Raw genomic sequence first — 24,792 nt, 5'->3', positions numbered from 1 at the left:
GTGGCTCTTCATTCATGAATGACCTCAAATAGAGGATGGAGGAATCTGAGAATAAGAAGCAAACACTCTTCCAGAATAAACAGCATACAAACCACCAGAAATATCAGGTCCCTACTTTGGGCTATTAGGATCATAGAGATTTGGGGAAGAGGGAATCTAAGATACGGGGAGAAGTAAGTATAGAACAAAAACGGTGAAAAAGATAGTCATGAAAAGATGGACTGAAGGTGGAGAAGAGAGGGAAGAGGAGAATGATGGAGTAGTGGGTGACAGTGTCCTCCAGGTGAGCCCATCTAGTGGCTCAGGTGCTCTCTCCTTGACTGGTGTTACCTTAAAACAATAAAACAGCCAAATATTTTACCTGCAAAATGGGTTATTTGGGAGCAGCAAAGAGCTGCAATTTGGGACATGCAATCATGGCGAACCACCTGCAAGTCCCATAAAGCAAAGGAGAAGAAACTGTTTTAGAGAGGAGAAGGGAAAGTTGGGAGGGGCTGTTACAAACAAAAAGTCCACTGAAGTATGGTGGCTTTTCATTGTCTGAGTTGTGACAACTTCACATTGGATGTGCTGTTGCCAAGCAAGGAGAAAAATCTTTCTTCCTCATGCGGCAGTGGTAAAGTAGGGTCATTTCCAGCCAGAGATGCAAAGTATGTGTCTCTTCCTACTAAGATTCGTATTGACTCAGTGGTACATGTGTGGCGCTCCCCCTTGTGGCCTCTCAACTCTAATACAGTAAAGTTCCCTTTTATTAATTTTCACACTGGACTGTCTTCTTGGAGTATATTGAAGGAATTTTTTTTTTAAATAAAGAAACCGTTTCTTTACTTGTGGTATTGGAGGTTTTAACCCGCCTTGTAGTGAGTTGAATGGTGCCCCCTCAAAAGATATGTCCACCCAGGGCTTCCCTGGTGGCTCAGTGGTTGAGAGTCCGCCTGCCGATGCAGGGGACATGGGTTCGTGCCCTGGTCCAGGAAGATCCCACATGCCGCGGAGCGGCTGGGCCCGCACCCAGAACCTCAGAATATGACCTTATTTGGAATAAGAGTCTTTGTAGATGTAATAAAGGTAAAGTGAAATCATCATGAAGTAAGGTGGACCTTAAATCCAATGATGAATGTCCTTGGTGTTTTCTGGCTTGTGGCTGCATCAGTCCAATCTCTGTCTCTTCTTCACATGTGTCTTTTATTTTATTTTTTATTTTTTTGCCACACACACAGCATGCAAGATGTTAGTTCCCCAACCAGGGATTGAACCTGCATGCCCCCTGCAGTGCAAGCATGGAGTCTTAATCACTGGACCCCCCAGGGAAATCCCTTCCCATGTGTCTTTGTGTGTCTCCTGCTTTCCTGTCTCCTTTAAGGACATCCATCATCCCACCTCTGTGTTTTAAGCTGTTGCTCATAGTGTTATGGCAAAAAGAAAACAAAACATGTGTTCTATGAGTCGTTTAGGTTTAGGGCTCAGCATAATGGGGTCTTAGTTTTCATGTATTTAAAAATGTAAAAGTCACTTTTGTTGCTTATTTTTATTTCAGCTGGAGCTTTTTTATGGCTTTGGTTAAAATTTAACTTTATTTCTTTTTTCTCTTAAACACACTTTATGCCAAATTTTGTTGAGTTCATATGCCCACAGTGACTAGCATGAAATTTACCAACTCTTATATATGCTGCTGAGTATAACTCAAACTTTCATTTATTGCTGAATTCTTATTATGGCTGTGACCCATGAAGGTGAACTGAGCAAGGAGTAATGAGATACATAAACAGTGTGCCCCATGCCTGCTCCTTTCAGCTCTTTATAATCTAGAGAGCGTTCTCCCTGCAATGTGGATGCTAGCACATGTAATTTTACCAAAAATTAATTTAAAAATCAAGACCAAGTCTACATGTTTACGGAGGTTTGAAGACCGCATGTAGACATTTTCAGTGCCTTGCTTGGAAATAAGCTACATTAATAATTGTTATAAGTTGGATTTTTTTAAAAAAAAATTCAAATTTGGAGTGAGAAGGAGGAAGAAAAACCTACATAATAGGAATTGGAAAATATCAGCCCATTAAAGTAGAATTCTAAAAATGCAAATTTTGAAATTGTCTTTAATTGAGAAATAGGCTAAGTTTTAAAGAAAAATTTTTGGAAAAAAAGTATTAAAGTTAACTTCAGATTTTTGGCTCTGAAGAAAGAACCAGATGCCAAATATTGTGTCAAGCTACAATCTCCTGCTATTAACGGGCCCAGGGCAAAAAAAGTGGCATTAACCGCGAGGTTGCTGGTTTCTCAGAACCTGCTTGTTAAGAGATGATACTGAACATGATATACATGCTGACGACAATTGAATTGATTGGATGTACTCTGTACGATTAAGGATTTAATGTCCTATGTAAAGTTAAGAATTACTTTTGGTAAAGAATATCCACAGGGATGATAAATATATGCACAATTAAACATAACATGTATTATACAATATCAGGAATGCAATGCACATGCTTATATTAATGCTACATTAATATTGTAGTGTGTTAATTCCATGATACTTATGTGTGACAATATATAGTATATACTATGCAAAATTAAACATATATAGTATTAATAGAAATATAAATGAGGAAAGACACTGAAACATGGCATACAGAGGAGTGTATTATTCTTTTTCATGTCTTCTATAAGCACATGAAAAGAGTTGCAATGAATATAAATAACTCATTTCTTGGATTTTTAAATATATATCTTTTTATTTTAAAAGTATTTTTTATCCAAAATTCTAATTTAATTGGATGTCCTACAACCCATAGTGTGTGATGCCCTTGTCTTCAGGTAAAGACTTGAGAGATGAGGTCTCTAGCTTCCATGTTGACAATAGATAAAAAGGGGCCCAGCAAATGCAAGGAGAGAAGCTGGGAGGCTACAGAGATATCCAGACGGAAAATGGTGGTTGGAACCAGGATGAGTGGAGGTGCTGTGAAGTTGAAAGTAGAGCTGATGGAATTTACTGATGTGAGTGTGAGAGGAGTCCAGAATGACCCCCTGGAGAAGTGTGGGGTTACTGCTGGTTAAGACTGGGAAGGTAGGCAGGTCAGGGCCAAGATGGACAGAGATCAGGAGATCGGTTTGACCTATTCTGTGTGAGGTGCCTATTAGACACCCCAATAGACCCACGTGGAGTTCCCAGCTAGAGAGATACACTGGGGTAATCAATATAAATGGTATTGAAAGCTGCAAGCCTGAATGAGAGTACCAGCCACGAGGTAAGTGGATTGGATTGCAGGGTGGGAGTGGAGCCCCTTCCAGGCCACCTGTCCTCCCCACAAGGGAGGCTGAGCTGAGTAAACTTCAGTCCCTTAGTTGGCCACGATGCCTACCAGTGCATGCAGGCCAGATCTCAGCTGCCAAGCTAGAGAGGACAGGGCACTGGCCTCCCTGACGTGACCTGGGAGACCAGGCAATTCAGAAAAATCTCAAGGAAGGCGCTTAGGGTCCTGTATTCTACTCAAGTTTCTGTTATGTGGAGATAAAACAGAAACTTCGGGTTGAATTCTTCCTGAAACACATTGATCTCCTCACAGTATGACAACCATCACTGAGTCACTCTCCAATCATTCATTTTTAATAGAACAGGGCCCCTGAACTTGGACCTCCCCATTAGCAGCCAGGCGCCCCAGGCTGCAGTTCCCTCATCTCGGAGTTTGCTTGTTTCCCTATAATTTAACTCCTTCTCCCCCAGAGGGGTATCAGAAAAATACTTTTCCAATTAAATTAGGGAACTGATTAACAGGGTTCTGAAAAAAGCAAGTCTTGCCTTTGTTTTTCCTGGTCCGCCAAAGACAGACAGGAGCCTTTCCCCATCCTCAGCCCTATGCTCCTGCCTCGCCCTCAGCTGCTTTCTCGGGGCCAGAGTCCTTCAGTCACAACATGCTCAAAGGCAGTCTTGCCACAGCTTTGCTCCCTTGAGCAGCAGACCCCTCGCTGCTCACACTCACCCCCTTGTCACCCCAGTGTGTGTTCAGCTGGGCTGGCAGTATGGCCTCCACATGTATGGGGGCCACTCACCACCAAAAAGAACTAACACTGCAGGAGAGGCACTGGTCTCCTTGAAGTCAGAGCAAAACTAGATAGCAGCCACAGCCACGCCCCTCTGGCTTCTTTCTGTTTAAGTTCCCAAACAATAGCCTGTTGCTGGGGGTCCCCAAGACCACTCTCAGCTTCGATAGAACGACTCACAGAACTGAGAAAAGCTGTTACATTCATGGTTATGGTTTATTCAGTGAAAGCATACAGATTAAAATCAGCAAGGGTAAAGCATACAGGGTCCAGAAAAGACCAGGAGCAGGCTTCCAGTTGTTTTCTCCTGGTGGAGTCATGTAGACGGTGCTTAGTTCTCCAGTGAGGACAACACAGAGTATTATCAACCAGGGAAGCTCACCCGAGCCTTGGTGTTCAGGGTTGTTACTGGGAGTCAGTTTTGCTGGCTGACCTTAGTCTCCAGACCTTTCAGAGGTCAAGGTGATACTGCATGGCCCAAGGCCCCCAACATAAGTCAGGTTGTTGGTATAGACTATCTGAGGTGGCCCAAGCTCCAGGTAAACAAAGACAATCTTATCAGACAAGTTATTCCAAGGCCTTATAAGTTACCTCCCATGAGCCAGGCAAAGCCTTCTTTGGAATGTGCAGGGTTTGGCCGCTCCAGACCTGCTGAGTCAACTCTTTACTTCATAGACCTCACAAAGGGCTTAGAAGTTTTCATTTTGTTGGTCATTGCCTAGAAAAGTAGAAATTGGCTATAAAGACTTTGGCTACAAGGGGTTGGACTTTTCTTCAAAACGTTTTTTAAAAGTATCTTTGACGGTCCTCTGTACTTTCCATCAAAGCACATAATTCTTATTAAGCAGAAGGGATGATAGGTTACTGAATCAAACATCTTTGAAATTTACATGAGGAAACTCAAAAAGTTTAACCCATATTCCACACTCATAATTACAGATTTTCCCAGAAATATCCGTGTCACAGCCAGTCCACACTCTCCTCACCCTCTGGGTCCCTCTGCTATCTGGCCCGAGGCTTGACAGATAGAGGAAAGGATAGTGTGAGCATCTCTCAGGCTAGTGGGATGTAGGCAGGGTTTCCCCATCCTTCAGAGAACCATTAATGTTAACAGCAAAGTCCAGCATTTTTAAAAATAAAATGGAAGACAAGACAAAAATTCAGGCATCAAGCCTGGTAGAGGTAGATTCGGCACAACCTCTATTTTGGTTATGTAACTGTGTGAGTATGAGTAACTGTGTGTGTAACTGCGTGTGTGTGAGAATGTGTGTGTGGTGTGGGGAGTGGGTGTGTACATGAGTGGGCTGTGTCCTTTCACGACATGTGTTACTCCTACCACCCTTTCACTGGTTGAAGGCAGCATGGTATGTGGTGAAGGGTCAGACTCGAGGGCCTGGAGGCCTGGACTTGAGTCCTGGCCCCTGCATCTTAGGAGCTCTGTGACCTTGGGCAAATTTCTTGATCTCATTGGGTCTCAATTTCTTAAAGAATAAATAATAGTAACTACCTCAAGGTTATCATAAGAAATGAATTAAAACAATTAAATGTAAAGCATTTAGTACCATGTCTGACTCAGTAAGTATCCTTTATTTTGTTATTTTCATCATTCTTATTACTACTGCTATTATTGTAGATCATGGTCAAACGTGTTTGAGAAACACTAACTTAGAGGATAGGATTGACAAAGCCAAAGCCAGTGCCTTCCATCAAGCCAGCCACATTTTTTAAACCCCTGAAGAATGGATAGTGGTTTTGCACAGCCCAGACCTGAGGGATAGAAGTCCTTTTCAGATTTAAGTTCCCCTGAGGGCAGTGAGTGGACATACTTACTTCCCAAAGCAATGGCTGGCCACTTTCCCAGGCTGGAACGTTCTGCTTGTTGTGGTGTGTGTTCCCGCACCATCTCCTAACTCAAAACCTGTCTTTGCTAATCAAGGTTAACATCATCACTAACAAGACAGACTGACATCAGGTATCCCCCGATACAATGCTCTGAGAAGGACACAACATCCCTTCTGTGGCATTCTTGACCAAAATGCATGACCCAAACTGAGAGCCATTCAACATAAACTAGTGGTACTCTTAACATGTGTCAAAGTTAGAGAAGACTGAGGAGCCACCAGAGATGGAAAGAGACTAAGAGGACAAAGGCAATCAAATGCAATACGAGGTGCTGCTTGGACATTAGTGAAGAAGCTCGTGAAATGTGAGTAGAGCCTATAGTTTAGTTAACTTCTTGGTTTTGATAACTGTACTACGGTTAGCATTGGAGAGTCTGGGTGAAAGGGATACTCTTTTTACTATTTTTGTAACTTTTCTGTAAGTCTCAAAAATTTTCTAAATAAATAGTAAACATGTGTCTATGTGTGGATACACACATACACATATATGTATGTATGCATATAAACATATAAATATGACCATGTTGAGTGAATTGGCTGCCAGCAAGCCACAGGGTTTTGTCCTCTTGAGATTTTCTGGTTAGCCTGCTCTTTGAGAAAGTATGATTCTTCCACTGTAAGTTCCCTGTTGACTGCTTTCATTATCACAGAAAAATAAGCATCCATTTTTTTTAAAGTTTCCTATTAAACACTCCAGGGAGGACCCACGTGGCACTGGTTAAGGAGGACTTATTATGGTAATCCCTAGACACCCGCCAGCATTCCCTGTCCCCAGAAGGCCAGGCTCAGGCCACATGTGCTGTGCGACCCAAGCCACACATGGAAACCAGATCCCCCAACCCCCATTTCCCATCCCAGCACCTGGGAAGACATTTTTCAGTTGTACTGTTTGTTCAAAACCTGAGTCTGTGTAATTTTAATTCAAAGAGATCAAACTTTCAGATGGAGCAGAAACAATCCCTGGAGGAGCCCTGAAAATAATGAATCCCTTGGTACCAAATCAACAATCACCCTCATTTCTCAGCACAAGAGAGTAATTAGTCCCAGAGGTTAGAGCTCATTTAGGTGATTATATTAGGATTGATATAGACAACACTATTTATATTAATGGAAGTACACTCAAGTATCAGGCTGATGATACTGATAACAATAATATCATTGATAATAAGAATTCATACATGCATGTTATTGACAACTCTAATTTCTATCTTTATACCAATAAACTGATACTGGCATATGACAGGAGCTGAGAGCTCTGTCTTCATCACTTTGCCAGTTTGGACGTGGGGCAAGTTGATGCAAACCAGAGATAATCTCAGCAAAGCCTTTGACAACCACTGTTTGCACAAAATACCTTAAAACAGATTATTAAAGGGGACACATTGTACTTTGATGTACCCATGCAGGTTAGGAAAGCTTGCTGGGAAGAGATCTATTTCCAAGGTAGCTAAGAACAGAAGCTTGATGGGGACTTGACAAGATGAACTTATGAAAAACGCTCACCCATCAAGGACTTTGTATAAGAAATTTTGTTGTAACATCAGATTTAATATATAGGCCAGTCTCAAGGGCTGCATGTGTTTATTTAGCAACTGCTACATATTTGATTGTGTAGCAGGATATTAAAATGGGACTCTTGGGCTTCCCTGGTGACACAGTGGTTAAGAATCCACCTGCCAATGGAGGGGACACGGGTTTGAGCCCTGGTCCGGGAAGATCCCACTGCTGCAGAGCAATTAAGCCCGTGCACCACAACTACTGAGCCTGCGCTCTAGAGCCTGCAATCCACAACTACTGAAGCCCACGTTCCTAGAGCCCGTGCTCCACAACAAGAGAAGCCACCGCAATGAGAAGCCTGCACACCATAGTGAAGAGTAGCCCCTGCTCTCCACAACTAGAGAAAAGCCCAGGTGCAGCAATGAAGACCCAACACAGCCAAAAGTAAAATAAATTTTCAAAAAATGGGACTCTTTCTGCTTCACTTTAAACTGAGTCACCAGGAGTTCCCTGGTGGTCCAGTGGTTAGGACTCAGTGATTTCACTGTCATGGGCCCAGGTCCAGGTTCAATCCCTGGTAGGGGAACTAAGATCCCGCAAGCCACGCCACGTGGCCAAAATAAATAAATACATAAACTGAGTCACCAATCTGAGAGATATCAGTTACCACACTGAGTGTAAGAGAGATCTCTGGATGCAGAATTTAGGAAAGGAGCAGTTGGGGAACCAGTCCCTGACTCTTCTCTCTTTTTATCAGCTTCCAGTGTAGAAAGATGGGGGTGAGGTAGGGATCAGCAGGACTTGTGAGATTATCTTTGTCAAGCACTGTCGTTCTCTGGGAGTCCCACACACATACCCCCAAATGGAGGAATGGGGTGGGATCCCTTTATTAGTCTTGAGTCTAATAATGTGAAGGGGGTTTGTTTCTGAACTGAGACTAGGTTTGAGAATTCAAATGATGGTAAATCTGTTGGGTGCTGTATTCATTTTCTATTGCTGCTGTAGCAAATTAACACAAATCTAGTGGCTTAGAACAATACAATTTTTTGGTCTTACTGTTCTGAAAATCAGAAGTCTGACACAGGTCTTGCTAGGCTAAAGTCAAGGTGTTGGCAGGACTGTGTTCCTTTGGAGACTCTGGGGGCAACATGTTTCCCTGCTTTTCCAGCTTCTAGAAGCTGTCTGCATTCCTTGGCTCACGGCCCCTTCCTCTGTCTTCAAAGGATCAATGTTGAGCTGAGTCCTTTTCATGTCACTTCACTCTGAGCTGCTTTTCTGCTTCTGTCTTCACATTTAAGGACCCCTGTGATTACACTGGGCCCACCCAGATAATCTAGGATGATCTCTCTATTGTAAAGTCCATTGATTAGCAACCCTGTTCAATGTACTCCATGTGCAACCTTAATTCTCCTTTACTATGTTACATAACATTCACAGGTTCTGGGAATTAGAATATGGACTTTTCGGGGGACCATTGTTATGCCCATCACAGGTACCTAAGAGTGAGCGTAAGTGGCCTGGACCTCTCCAAATTTTCACCTGTAAATAGGAGCTGACTATCCCTCGGACCACATTTTTAAGGGACTGTAGTAGACATGTAAGGTTGTGTTTAACCTTTCCACAAATGGTGTTTGATTATGATGGAAGAAATTTTCGCATATTGAGGCTTGAGGAAGTCATTCTGGCTTATACATGATTTAACTTTAACTTTATGCTAATTAAAACAGCCTGTATTATGGCCCGTCAAACATGCATTGTACATCTGCTTAAACCGTTAAAGAAAATAATGTATTTAAAAATCAAAATGGAGTAACTGTGGTTCAGGCATCCAAAATGGAACAGGGCAGCCATTGTGGATATGGTTTCAGATATGTTCCTGCATCACTGAGAACTTGAATTTTCTGAACTGTATCAGACTCAAAGGTACCATCAGCCATTCTCAAAATAATATCTTCTAGCCACTGCCAGCTGCAAACTCTTGGTATCAAGGTCTCCCCTTGCAACACTTTTGGACCCCAACCAATCCTTGCTTAACAAGTACCCTGACTTCTTGCCAGCTCCAATCCTAACTCTTGACAAACAACTTATGAAATTTTGTGGATTTTACCTTCATAAGCCTCCCCTATTTTGTAGTCAGGTAGCACACAATTCAAATGCTTCTTTTTTTTTTTTTTTTTTTTTTTGCGGTACACGGGCCTCTCACTCTTGTGGCCTCTCCCATTGCGGAGCACAGGCTCCGGACGCGCAGGCTCAGTGGCCATGGCTCACGGGCCCAGCTGCTCCACGGCATGTGGGATCTTCCCAGACCAGGGCACGAACCCGTGTCCCCTGCATCAGCAGGCAGACTCTCAACCACTGCGCCACCAGGGAAGCCCCAACTGTTTCTTGAATGTGTGTCTCCCAGGCTATTGTCCTCAGCTTGGCTCAAATAAAACTCTTTTCTAGTCCTTTTATGGACTATTTATTTCCATCAACAGTTATTATACTGTCTCCAAAGCAAAAAAAGCAGAAAAACAATCTTCAGTCTTGAGGAGCTTGCACTGAAGGTAGGCAAGGCTTGAGAAACATTCATGAAGTCATTATTGAATAACACATGACTAAGGCATATAATTAAGTCTTAAATTGTGTGGTACAAATATGAGTTCAGGAAGGGGGTGGATAAATCGGGCCCCATAATCAGAGAAGGTGGCCTTGTAAATTTTCAGCAGAATATTTTTTCAGATAGTAAGTACAATACACATTCATTCAGGCAAGGCACCCCTCCAGTAGGCAGCCCACCTTGCCCCAGGAAACCAGTAGACATTTCTGATAGTAACCGACCAGAATTTTCCTACACATTAACACATGCTTATATTTTAAACAAATAATGTCTTTGTATTACCACATTATGATGACTGTTTTAAAGTTTTTTGGCTTTTCACTCAATGTATCATTGATTCCTCTCAAGGTCAATAAATCTACCCCTACATCATCTTTGGAATGACTGAGAAGTATCCCATTATTTCAATTAACAGTGATTTGTTTAACAAATCCCTCAATGAATGAACCACATTTAGATTTTTTCAACATTTTTTATATAAATACAATGCTTCCATTAACCTCCTTTATACATCTTTGCAACACTTGAGTGATTATTTCCCCAGGATAAATTCTTAAAAGTATTATTGCTTGAGTAGGAGGGAATGCGTGTGTGTGTGTGTTTTTAAGGGTTTTACATATACATTACCAAATTGCCCTCCAGGAAAGTTATGCCAATTCTTTTTTAAAAAACTTTGCAAATCCCATACTCTTAAAATGATTGTCATCTTAATTTATGTTTTTTGTAATTTCTTGTTCATCTTCTTTCTTATGAATTGGGAGTTAATTTTTAAAATTAATTTGTAAGTGCACACATGTTAAGAATAGTATTTGTTTCTCATGAACTGCACATTTGCTCCTGTTTTTGCCCCCAAAAGTTTGTCTTTTGTTTATGCAGGATTCTGTACACAGATACCTAATTTTTATGTAGTCAAATACATATGTTTTACTTTGGGTTTCTTTAATGTTTGGTTAATACTATGCTTAGAAAGACCTTCTGCACCTCAAGATTATGAAATAATTTCACCTGTATTTTTAACTAATACTTTTACAACTGCCTGTCCCCATTTTTGCATTTAAAAGTTTAGTCAAGGATTATGGGAAGTTGGTATTGATGGTAGACTTTTTACTCTACTCAAGTCTCCTCATAGAAACAACCAGAGCAACTAGATAGCAAGATCTCATTAACAGTATTTATAACAAAATTAAGTGACAAGGTATCCCTATGAACCCAAAGTACCAGTGAGGTGAGGACAAAATCCTGGGTCACAACACTGGCATGCTATTGGGGTCTGTGTGGGGGAAGCAAAGGAAAACAAGAGGATATCCGGCAACCTGAAAACAGAAAAACAACAAAATTGCCAATAGATATTACTGGAAAGTTCAGCAGGCCAATCTGAGAACAGCAGATGAAACTGGAAGGGGTTTTGCCCAATCCAATAGTGACTGTGCTCTGAAAGAGCAGGAGTAGAGCAGGAAATGTGAGAGAGCAAGCCACCACTTTTTAGAACGCTTCAAAGAAGCAATAGAAGAGGGAGCTCCATGAAATTTGAAAATTATACTGAACCATGTCTCCTAATTTCACAGGGAAATGAACAAAAGAAAAAAATCAACGTCAAATTGTTACCAAACCAAATCTGGGTCCACTCACCCATTCACAGTAAGGCCAATCTACTGACACTGGTTTGTGGTGATGGGAAGTGCAGCATTTATTGCAAGGCCATGCAAGGAGTATGGACAGCTAATGCTCAAAAGACCTGAACTCCCTGATGGTTTTCAGGGAAAGGTTTTTAAAGACAGGGTGAGGAAGAGGGTTGAGGGGTGTGTTTTTAAAGACAGGGTGAGGGAGAGGGTTGTGGGGGGTGTGGTCAGCTCATAGACATTTTTCTGATTGGTTGCTGGTGAGGTAATCAGGAATCAACATCATCAACCTTCTGGTTCAAAGCAGTCTGGGGTCTATGTGCTTGTGGTCAGCATGTAGTTAGCTTCTTCCACCTGGTGGGGGTTTCAGTATCTGCAAAATAGCTCAAGGATATGGCTCAGAATATTATCTTTGGCCCCTGAGAAGGAAATAAAAATCCTTAGTTTAATGGCTAAACTATTATTATTTTACCTTGCTTGACTGTTTTCCTTTGTTTCTGCATTTTCTCACTTCTCTGATTAAATTTGTTCTTTGGAACTCAGGGAAGACCTAGGAGGCTAAAGTTTTTCTACAAACAAGATGCAGGGGACAGGGTGGGGGTGGGGGCCAGGGCTGTCTGTCCCAGAAAAGCCCCATAGAGTCCTGCTTGGTTACAACTTTCCATACAATGCTATTATAAGAAAAAAAGAGAATAAGAGTGGAATAAAATCTCTACAACAATGGAAACATTCCAGAAAGACATGTCAAGACTTTGACATGTCAAGACTTGATCACCTATGAGTTCAAAAAGAACTAAAAGACATTAAGAAAATATTCAAGATAAAGTAAAAAAAATTAACATAGTAAGGAAAATCCACAATATGGATAATAGGAGTACATGATAAAGAAAACTAAAGCAAAGTAACAACAAATTCTGAATGCTATAATTCAAGAAACTTTCAAGAAAGAAGCAAAAAAGATTTGAACCTACATTTGAAAGAATACACCATAAATCTAAGTATATCAGCCTGGAATGAGTGATACCAAGATACACACTAGTAAAATTGTTGGACTTGAGAGAAAAAGAAAATAAATCAGTTGGGTGTGTAGGTAAAAAAAGCAAGTGACTTGAAAGGGAAACAAATTAGACTATCATCAAACTTTTGGACAGCAATACTCATGCCAAAAAAGTTCACATTAAGATACTCTAGGAAAGAAAATGTGGGTCAATGATTTTCTGACCAGCAAAACTGATATACATGGTGACAAAAGGGAATAAACAAACTGTTATTATCATGCAAGAGCTCAAAGAAGATTGTTCCTATGAGTCCTTTTGTATGTATGTGCTAGAGCAGGGGTCCCCAACACCCGGGCCGCCAACCAGAACCAGTTGGAGTTCTGTTAGGAACCGAACTGCACAGTAGGAGGTGATCAGCAGGCCAGCGAACGAATGAAGCTTCATCTGCCACTCCCCATCGCTCGCATTACCACCTGAACCATCCCCTCTTCCCCCGGGTCCATGGAAAAATTGTCTTGCACAAAACCAGTCCCTAGTGTCAAAAAGATTGGGGACTGCTGTGCTAGAGAATGGGCTTCAGGCAAAGAAAATGACAAGAGAAATTGACATAAAGAATAGAGGTGAGGGCTTCCCTGGTGGCGCAGTGGTTGAGAGTCCGCCTGCTGATGTGGGGGACACAGGTTCGTGCCCCAGTCCGGAAAGATCCCACATGCTGCGGAGCGGCTGGGCCTGTGAGCCATGGCCGCTGAGCCTGTGGGTCCTGAGCCTGTGCTCCACAACGAGAGACGCCACAACAGTGAGAGGCCCAAGTACCGCAAAAAAAAAAAAAAAAGAAGAATAGAGGTGAGCATTAAATGCAGAGTTGCTTGTACAGCTAATACTAAGTGAAGTTTGAAAGACAGAGAATATAGTTTGCAGTTGTCTGTATGGTCCAATCATGCAAATATAGTTCAAACATATTTTGAATGGAGAGAGAATGGACAGAACAAATGCAACAAAAAAATGTTAATCTATTTTCAGTAATTATAAAGTTGGTGGTATTATTAGCATTACTTTTGCTGAAACTGCTGTGTATGGGGAAAAGCAAACAAATAATAATAAAATATGATAATTCTATTATTCCCTATTTCCTTGAGAGCCAGGATTCTCAGTGTTTAAGAAATGAGATTAAAATGTAATATAGAAGAGATTTAGTTTTAAAAATCTGTGGACCTGAATTTAATTTGTAAGTATGAATTTATGAAGTGTCTAATGTTTCAGTTCTGTCCACTGAAAAGGCTTAGAAATATTGAGTTGGCCAAAAGGTTCCTTTGGTTTCTAAGTAAAAATAAAAGACACATTTTTCATTTTCACCAAGAACTTTACTGAACAACATATTCACATGTTTTGTTCCACTACCTTCTGCCATTTTTCAGGCAACTTCATAATTCCATCTTCCCAAAACTGTTTATCTTTTTGAGCAAAGAACTGTTCCAGGTGCCTTTTACAGTCTTCCAGGGAATTGAATTTTTTTCCATTAAGAGAATTTTGTAAAGACTGAAATAAATGGAAATCCAAAAGTGCAATATCTGGTGAATATGCCAGATGAATCAGAACTTCCCAGCCAAGCTGTAACCGTTTTTGACTTGTTATCAAAGAAAATATGGTCTTGTGTTATCCTGATGGAAGATTATGCGATTTCTGTTGACTAATTCCAGACGCTTTTCATAGAGTGCTGCTTTCAGTTGGTCTAATTGGAAGCAGTACTTGTTGGAATTAATTGCTTGGTTTTCTGGAAGGAGCCCATAATAGAGGACTCCCTTCCAATACCACCATATACACAACATTACCTTCTTTGGATAGAGAACGGCCTTTGGTGTACTTGGAGATTGTTCATTTTGCTTGCCCCACAATCTCTTCCATTTCACATTATTGTACAGTATCCACTTTTCATTGCCCGTCACAATTTGTTTTAAAAACAGAACGTTTTCATTACATTTCAGTAGAGAATCGCATGCGGAAATATGGTCAAGGTTTTTTTTTGCTTAACTTATGTGGAACCCAAACATCAAAGCAATTAACATAACCAAGCTAGTGCAAATGATTTTCAATGCTTGATTTGGACATTTTGAGTATGTCATCTATCTCCTGCATGGTATAACGTCAGTTGTTCTCAATTAATTGTCTCGATTTGATTGCTATCAACTTCAACTAGTGTACCCAACCATGGAGCATCATCCAGTGAGAAATCTCCAGCACAAAACTTTGTGAACTACTTTTGATACATTCGATCAGTCACAGCACATTCTCCATACACTGCACAAATCTTTTTTTGCATTTCAGTTGTGTTTTTACCTTTCTTAAAATAATAAAGCATAATACACTGAAAATGTTGCTTTTTTCCTTCCATCTTCAATATTAAAATGGCTATACAAAAATTCACCAATTTTGGTAAGTTTTTTTTTTTAATGCACACTGATATGACAGTTGTCACAGTACAATCTAACAAAATTTTCAAATGAAGTTAAAGACAACTAAGTGCTACTAGAGCCATCTTATGGAAAAAACGAACGAACCTTTTGCCCAACCCAATAATAACCAACCTAGTAGTATTGAGTATTCCTAGCCCCCAGAACAGATTATGGTTTTGAAATACCATTTACCTGTTAAAGAAACCAAGGAGACTTGGACAAATGACTGATTCTCGATCTGGCACAGAAATATACAAAATAAGCCTAGAACATCTTGTCAGACCAGATAGCCAGGAATCTAGCAGAACCGCAAGGGTTATGACTAAAGTACTCAAAGGTCAACTTGAAAAGAATCCCACCAGCCAAGGATGGGACAATTTGAACTTCAATAACAAAAATACTGCAAAGGATTAAAACGCATCATATGGGAGGAGACCTTCAAGATGGCAGGGGAGTAAGACATGGAGATCACCTTCCTCCCCACAAATGCATCAGAAATACATCTACATGTGGAACAGCTCCTACAGAACACCTACTGAATGCTGTCTGAAGACCTCAAACTTCCTGAAAGGCAAGAAACTCCCCACATACCTGGGTAGGGCAAAAGAAAAACAGAAACAAAAGAATAGGGACAGGACCTGCACCTCTGGGAGGGACCTGTGAAGGAGGAAAAATTTCCACACACTAGGAAGCCCCTTCACTGGCAGAGACGGGGGGCAGTGGAGTAGAAGCTTCGGAGCCACAGATGACAGCGCAGCAATAGGGGTGCAGAGGGCAAAGTGGAGAGATTTCTGCACAGAGGATCAGTGCCGACCAGCACTCACCAGCCTGAGAGGCTTGTCTGTTCACCTGCTGGGGCGGGTGGGAGCTGGGAGCTGAGGCTCTGGCTTTGGAGGTCAGATTCCAGGGAGAGGACTGGAGTTGGCTGCGTGAACACAGCCTGAAGGGGGCTACTGCGTCACAGTTAGCCAGGAGGGAGTCCGGGAAAAAGTCTGGGCCTGCCTAAGAGGCAAAAGACCATTGTTTCCAGGTGCGCGAGGAGAGGGGATTCAGAGCATTGCCTAAACAAGCTCTAGAGACTGGCACAAGTGCGGCTATCAGTGCAGACACCAGAGATGGGCATGAAACACTGAGGTTGCCGCTGTAGCCACCAGGAAGACTGTGTGCAAGCACAGGTCACTATCCACACCTCTCCTCCCAGGAGCCTGTGCAGCCCGCCACTGCCAGAGTACTGTGATGCAGGGACAACTTCCCAGGAGAACACACGGCGCACCTCAGGCTGCTGCAACATCATGCTGGCCTCTGCTGCCGCAGGCTTGCCTCACATTCTGTACCCCTCCCTCCCCCCCGGCCTGAGTGAATCAGAGCCCCGTAATCAGCTGCTACTTTAACCCCGCCCTGTCTGAGCAAAGAACAGAAGCCCTCAGGCAACCTACATGCAGAGGCGGGGCCAAATCCAAAGCCGAACCCCAGGAGCTGTGTGAACAAAGAAGAGAAAGGGAAATTTCTCCCAGCAGCCTCAGGAGCAGTGGATTAAATCTCCACAATCAACCTGAAGTACACTGCATCTGTGGAATACCTGAATAGACAACGAATCATCCCAAAATTGAGGTGGTGGACTTTGGGAGCAACTGTAGGCTTGGGGTTTGCTTGCTGCATCTAATTTGTTTCTGGTTTTATGTTTATCTGAGTATAGTATTTAGAGTTTGTTATCACTGGTGGATTTGTATATTGATTTGGTTTACTCTCTTCCTTTTTTAAAATATATATATATATATTTTTCCTTTTTCTTTTTTTGTGAGTGTGTATGCATATGCTTCATTGTGTGATTTTGTCTGTATAAGTTTGCTTTTACAATTTGTCCATTTTTCTTTCTTTTTTAGTATAGTTTTTAGTGCTTATTATCATTGGTGGATTTGTTTTTTGGTTTGCTTGCTCTCTTTCTTTCTATTTTTTTCCTTTTTAAATTATTTTTAATTTTTAAATTTTTAATAATTTTTAAATGTTTTATTTTAATAACTTTATTTTATTTTTTTCTTTCTTTTTATCTCCCTTTTCTTCTGAGCCCTGTGGCTGACAGTGTCTTCGTGCTCTGGCTGGGTGTCAGGCCTGTGTCTCTGAGGTGGGAGAGCCGAGTTCAGGATATTGGTCCATCAGAGAACTCCAAGCTCTACATAATATCAATCGGCAAAAGCTCTCCCAGAGATCTCCATCTCAACGCTAGACCCAGCTCCACTCAACGACCAGCAAGCTACAGTGCTGGACACCCTATGCCAAACAACTAGCAAGACAGGAACACAAACCCACCCATTAGCAGAGAGGCTGCCTAAAATCAAAATAAGGTCACAGACACCCCAAAACACAAGACAGAACGTGGTACTGCCTACCAGAAAGACAAGATCCAGCCTCATCCACCAGAACACAGATATCAGTCCCCTCCACCAGGAAGCCTACACAACCTAGTGATCCAACCTTAGCCCTTGGGGGCAGACACCAAAAACAACAGGAACTATGAATCTGCAGCCTGTGAAAAGGAGACCCCAAACACAGTAAGTTAAGCAAAATGAGAAGACAGTGAAACACACAGCAGATGAAGGAACATGGTAAAAACCCACAAAGAAGAAATAAGCAGTCCACCTGAAAAAGAATGCAGAGTAAGAATAGTAAAGATGATCCAAAATTTTGGAAATAGAACGGAGAAAATACAAGAAACGTTTAACAAGGACCTAGAAAAACTAAAGAGAAAACAAACAATGATGAACAGCACAATAAATGAAATTGAAAATTCTCTAGAAGAAAATAATAGCAGAATAACTGAGGCAGAAGAACAGATAAGTGACCTGGAAGATAAAATAGTAGAAATAACTACTGCAGAGCAAAATAAAGAAAAAAGAATGAAAGAATTGAGGACAGTCACAGAGACCTCTGGGACAACATGAAACACACCAACATTTGAATTACAGGGGTCCCAGAAAATATTTGAAGAGATTATAGTTGAAAATTTCCTTAATATGGGAAACAAAATAGTTAATCAAGTCCAGGAAGCACAGAGAGTCCCAAACAGGATAAATCCAAGGAGAAACATGCCAAGACACATATTAATCAAACTATCAAAAATTAAATACAAAGAAAAAATATTAAAAGCAGCAAGGGAAAAACAACAAATAACATACAAGGGAATCCCCATAAGCTTAACAGCTGATCTTTCAGCAGAAACTGCAAACCAGAAGGGAGTGACAGGACATATTTAATGTGATGAAAGGGAAAAACCTACAACCAAGATTACTCTACCCAGCAAGGATCTCATTGAGATTCGATGGAGAAATTAAAACCTTTACAGACAAGCAAAAACTAAGAGAATTCAGCACCACCAAACCAGCTTTACAACAAATGCTAAAGGAACTTCTCTAGGCAGGAAACACAAGAGAAGGAAAAGACTTACAATGACAAACCCAAAACAATTAAGAAAATGGTAATAGGAACATACATATGAATAATCATCTTAAACGTAAATGGATTAAATGCTCCAACCAAAAGACACAGACTGGCTGAATGGATAAAAAACAAGACCCATATATAGACTGTCTACAGGAGATCCACTTCAGACCTAGGGACACATACAGAATGAAAGTTAGAGGATAGAAAAAGATATTCCATGCAAATGGAAATCAAAAGAAAGCTGGAGTAGCAATTCTCATATCAGACAAAATGGACTTTAAAATAAAGACTATTACAAGAGACAAAGAAAGACACTACATAATGATCAAGGGATCAATCCAAGAAGAAGACATAACAATTGTAAATATTTATGCACCCAACATAGGAGCACCTCAATACATAAGGCAAATGCTAACAGCCATAAAAGGGAAAATCGACAGTAACACAATCATAGTAGGAGACTTTAACACCTCACTTTCACCAATGGACACAATATCCGAAATGAAAATAAATAAGGAAACACAAGCTTTAAATGAAACATTAAACAAGATGGACTTAATTGATATTTATAGGACATTCTATCCAAAAACAGCAGAATACACTCTCTTCTCAAGTGCTCGTGAAACATTCCCCAGGATAGACCATATCATGGGTCACAAATAAAGCCTTGGTAAATTTAAGAAAATTGAAATCATATTGAGTATCTTTTCTGACAACAATGCTATGAGACTAGATATCAATTACAGGAAAAAATCTGTAAAAACTACAAACAAATGGAGGCTAAACAATGCACTACTAAATAACCAAGCGATCACTGAAGAAATCAAAGAGGAAATCAAAAAATACCTAGAAACAAATGACAATGAAAAGAAAACTACCCAAAACCTATGGGATGCAGCAAAAGCAGTTCTGAGAGGGAAGCTTATAGCAATACAATCCTACCTCAAGAAAAAAGAAACATCTCAAATAAACAACCTCACCTTGCACCTAAAGCCATTAGAGAAAGAACAAAAAACACCCAAAGTTAGCAGAAGGAAAGAAACCATAAATATCAGATCAGAAACAAATGAAAAAGAACTGAAGGAAACAATAGTGAAGATCAATAAAACTAAAAGCTGGTTCTCTGAGGAGATAAACAAAATAGATAAATCATTAGACAGACTCATCAAGAAAAAAAGGGAGAAGACTCAAATCAATAGAATTAGAAATAAAAAAGGAGAAGTAACAACAGACACTGCAGAAATACAAAGGATCATAAGAGATTACTTCAAGCAACTATATGTCAATAAAATGGACAACCTGGAAGAAATGGACAAATTCTTAGAAAAGCACAACCTTCTGAGACAGAACCAGGCAGAAAGAGAAAATATGAACAGACCAATCACAAGCACTGAAATTGAGACTCTGATTAAAAATCTTACAACAAACAGAAGCCCAGGAAGATGGCTTCACAGGCAATTCTATCAAACATTTAGAGAAGAGCTAACACCTATCCTTCTCAATCTCTCCCAAAATATAGCAGAGGGAAGAACACTCTCAAACTCATTCTATGAGGCCATCATCACCCTGATACCTAAACCAGACAAAGATGTCACAAAGAAAGAAAACTACAGGCCGTATCACTGATGAACATAGATGCCAAAATCCTCAACAAAATACTAGCAAACAGAATCCAACAGCACATTAAAAGGATCATACATCATGATCAAGTGGGGTTTATCCCAGGAATGCAAGGAGTCTTCAATATACACAAATCAATCAATGTGATACACCATACTAACAAATTGAAGGGGAAAAACCATATGATCATCTCAATAGATGCAGAAAAAGCTTCTGATGAAATTCAATACCAATTTATGATAAAACTCCACCAGAATGTAGGCATAGAGAGAACTTACCGCAACATAATAAAGGCCATATATGACAAACCCACAGCCAACATCATTCTCCATGATGAAAAACAGAAACCATTTCCTCTAAGATCAGGAACAAGACAAGATGCCCTTTCTCACCACTATTATTCAAAATAGTTTTAGAAGTTTTAGCCACATCAATCAGAGAAGAAAGAGAAATAAAAGGAATCCAAATCGGAAAAGAAGAAGTAAAACTGTCACTGTTTGCAGATGACATTTTACTATACATATAGAATCCTAAAGATGCTACCAGAAAACTACTAGAGCTAATCAATGAATTTGGTAAGGTAGCATGATACAAAATTACTGCACAGAAATCTTTTGCATTTCTATACATTAATGATGAACAATCTGAAAGAGAAATTAAGGTAACACTTCCATTTACCATTGCAACAAAAAGAGTAAAGATACCTAGGAATAAACCTACCTAAAGAAACAAAAGACCTGTATGCAGAAAACTATAAGACACTGATGAAAGAAATTAAGGATGATACAAACAGATGGAGAGATATATCATGTTCTTGGATGGGAAGAATCAACATTATGAAAATGACTATACTACCCAAAGCAATCTACAGATTCAGTGTAATCCCTATCAAACTACCAATGGCATTTTTCACAGAAGTAGAAAATTTTTTTCACAATTTGTATGGAAACACAAAAGACCCCGAATAGCCAAAGGAATCTTGAGAAAGAAAAATGGAGCTGGAGGAATCAGGTTCCTGGACTTCAGAATATACTACAAGGCTACAATAATCAAGACAGTATGGTACTGGCACAAAAACGGAAATATAAATCAATGGAACAGGATAGAAAGCCCAGAGATAAACCCACGCACATATAGTCACCTTATTTTTGATAAAGGAGGCAAGAATATACAATGGAGAAAAGACAGCCTCTTCAATAAGTGGTGCTGGGATAACTGGATGGCTACATGTAAAAGAATGAAATTAGAATATTCTCTAACACCATGCACAAAAATAAACTCAAAATGGATAAAAGACCTAAATGTAAGGCCAGACCCTATAAAACTCTTAGAGGAACACATAGGCAGAACACTCTCTGACATAAATTGCAGTAAGATGGTTTTTTTTGATCCACCTCTGAGAGTAATGAAAATAAAAACAAAAATAATTAAACTTAGAAGCTTTTGCACAGCAACGGAACCATCAACAAAACGAAAAGAAAACTCACAGAATGGGAGAAAATATTTGCAAATGAAGCAACCGACAAGGGATTAATCTCCAAAATATGCAAACAGCTCATGCAGCCCAATAATAAAAAAACAAACAACCCAGTCCTAAAGTTGGCAGAAGATCTAAATAGACATTTCACCAAAGAAGACATACAGATGGCCAAGAGGCACATGAAAAATGCTCAACATCACTAATTATTAGAGGAATGCAAATCAAAACTACAGTGAGGTATCTCCTCACACAGGTTAGAATGGCCATCATCAAAAAATTGACAAACAATAAATCCTGGAGGGGGTGTGGAGAAAAAGGAACCCTGCTGCACTGTTGGTGGGAATGTAAGTTGGTACAACCACTATGGAGAACAGTATGGAGATTCCTCAAAAAACTAAAAATAGAACTACCATATGATCCAGCAATCCCACTCCTGGGCATATATAGTGAGAAAACCATAATTCAAAGGATGCATGCACCCCAATGTTCATGTAGCACTATCTACAATAGCCAGGACATGGAAGCAACCTAAATTTCCATCAGTAGAGGAATGGATAAAGATTATGTTGTACATATATACAATGGAATATTACTCAACCATAAAAAAGGAATGAAATAATGCCATATGCATCAACATGGATGGACCTAAAGACTGTCATTCTGAGTGAAGTAAGCCAGACAGAGAAAGACAAATATCTTATGATATCGCTTATATGTGGAATTTAAAGAAATGGTACAAATGAAGCTATTTACAAAACAGAAGTTGAGTCACAGATGTAGAAAACAAACTTGTGGCTACCAGTGGGGAGAGATAAATTGGGAGACTGGGATTGACATATACACACTACTATATATGGAATAGATAATTAATAAGAACCTACTGAATAGCACAGGAAACTCTATTCAATATTCTGTAATGACTTATATGGGAATAGAATCTTTAAAAAAGTGGATATATGTGTATGTATAACTGAGTCACTTTGCTGTACAGCAGAAACTAACACAACCTTGTAAATCAACCATACTCCAATAAAAAAAATTTAAAATAAAATAAAATGGTAGGTAGAAAAATTAACATACAATATTGTACATACTACACAACTCATATTCTGAAAAGACATTAGCATTGAAAATATATTGAAATGTTAATAGTAGTTATCTCATGGTTAGTAGAATTATTGTTTTAAATTCTCTTCTTTGAATTAAACAAATTCTCTGAAATAAGATATTGTTTTTAAAAGACATATCTATGTTTCCACGAGTTTAACATGACATTTAAATAAGTAATAAAATAAATTATTTTAAATTTAAAAAATAGAATAAAATACACTTAAAATTTAAAAAGTAAATAGTGAGGGAAAATATTGGTAGAAAAGTCAGTAGGAAGCAGGACGTCAAGGTAAAGTATTAAGCATGGGAGACACTTGATGCCAGTTTAGTAGTTCTCAGCTAAGTGTAGAGACAAGCCTGTTGCCCAAGGCCCATGGATGAAGCTCTGGGCAGGGCAGAAGTGGCCTGGCCATCATTCTCCCTGGATTGAAGGCAGTGAGGGTGACAGGACTGAGCACAGAGTGCAGAGCTGGAAAGGGACCTTAACAATCATCTTGCCCAGAATCTCCAGACTCAGTGTTGCTGGGGACTCATAAGCCCCAAACATTCTTCAGCAAAGGTAGGAGGAGTGAGGAGGAAGGGAGCAGGGAAGACCCACACGAGCCCTGGGTGCCACTGAGAAGGGCCCACAGGGCACACAGTGGGCAAAAGAGCCCTCTCCTGTCTGAGGTCTGGAGGTGAATAACACTGACCAAACGAGAGATCAAGGAAGCAGCCCAGCCAAGGAGCGTACAGCTGCCAAAATTGCCACGGTTCAGGGTTCTATTGCTGGAGCCACATGAGGAGTAAGCAGGTTGGTCCACCTTCCCACCTCTCTGGGGCCTCTCCTCCCTCACCCTCTTCTTCCCCCAGAACCAAGGGGACCCCAGAGACCCCTTGACTGGCAACAATTCACCCTAAAGTGTTAGCTGCCCCTGACCTGTGAGTCACTGTGGGCCATCTCCTTCCCTCACACACTCCTACTGATGCTGGGAGCCAGAATGACAAACAGAGTGACCAGGAACCAGGCTCTGCTGTCTCCACTGTTTCTAGCTGTGTGGTGTGGCCTTGCAGGTTACTTGGTGTCTCTGAGCCTTGCTTTCATCATCTGTAAAATGGAAGAAATAGCACTGTACTGTTAAGTGAATCACAGTATGTAAAGCGCAGAACCTGGCTCAGAAAGAGTGGTCAACCACTGTGACTATTCGCACTGGAGCCAAAGCCTTGGGCACCCAGTTCACTTGCCTCTCGCACAGCTGTGAGCCAGCTCTGCCCCTCCCTGAGCCAGGCCAGGCCCTGCCCTCACTTTTCCCCTTCTCCACTGCCCAGCACCACCCCTCCCTGAATCTTCTGCTCCCCAGGACCCCCGGAACACAGAAGGGGCAATGGGCTTACTCAAGAAGATGACTGGAGAGACAAGAGGTGTTATTTACTTGAAAGTTTGTGTCTCTGCTGAATTCATTATGTCAAAGCCCTAACCCCCAATGTGATGGTGCTTGGAGGTGGAGCCTTCGGAAGGTAGTTAGGTTTAGATGAGATCGTGACGGAGGAGTCCCCTTGGTGGGAATAGTGCCCTTAGAAGGAGAGGAAGAAACCAGAGCCTTCTCTTGCTCCACCATGTGAGGACACTGCAAGAAGGTGGCCATCTGCAAGTCAGGGAGAAACTGATGGTCCTGAGGACCCAAAACTCAACAGAGCCAGAACAGACCCCAGACCTTCCCTTCCAAACCCAGCCTCTGCCACATGCCTCAGGCCTTAGCAATGCAGATCTCAGAGGAGGACTATCTTCACTTCTTGATTTGGAATTCAGTTCAACATTTCCCATATGAGCCTTCTGAGCCAGACACCAGGCTAGGGGCTGGAAAATGTGAGCTTTGTTGACCTGAAATAAATAGACTGCCAGATGTTTCTCCAGCAAAGATGGGTTTATTTGGGATCAGCAGAGAATTACAATTCGGAGTCTGCAACCATGTGCAAGTCTCCTGCACAGCAAGGGAAGGAGAATGCTTTTATTGAGGGGAAAAAAGAAGTTGGGTGGGCTATAGTAAACAAAGAGTCCATGG

The 24,792-nt window shown here is 40.7% G+C and overlaps 1 long non-coding RNA gene across 1 annotated transcript in view; it reads left to right on the top strand.

Moving 5' to 3' along the window:
• Positions 1-3,256: 3,256 nt before the first annotated feature.
• The window catches only part of LOC125964108 (uncharacterized), a 60,084-nt gene continuing 38,548 nt past the window's right edge, over positions 3,257-24,792 (top strand). Inside the window, exons 1-3 of the long non-coding RNA XR_007476791.1 lie at positions 3,257-6,244; positions 11,601-11,673; positions 17,168-17,444. This is a non-coding gene — a long non-coding RNA (uncharacterized LOC125964108). The remainder of the gene's footprint in view (positions 6,245-11,600; positions 11,674-17,167; positions 17,445-24,792) is intronic.

This window comes from Orcinus orca, chromosome 3 (assembly GCF_937001465.1).
Source record: "Orcinus orca chromosome 3, mOrcOrc1.1, whole genome shotgun sequence".
Lineage (NCBI taxonomy): Eukaryota > Metazoa > Chordata > Mammalia > Artiodactyla > Delphinidae > Orcinus > Orcinus orca.
The sequence above is the reverse complement of the archived record's forward strand: the minus strand, read 5'-3'. Positions and strand labels throughout refer to the sequence as shown.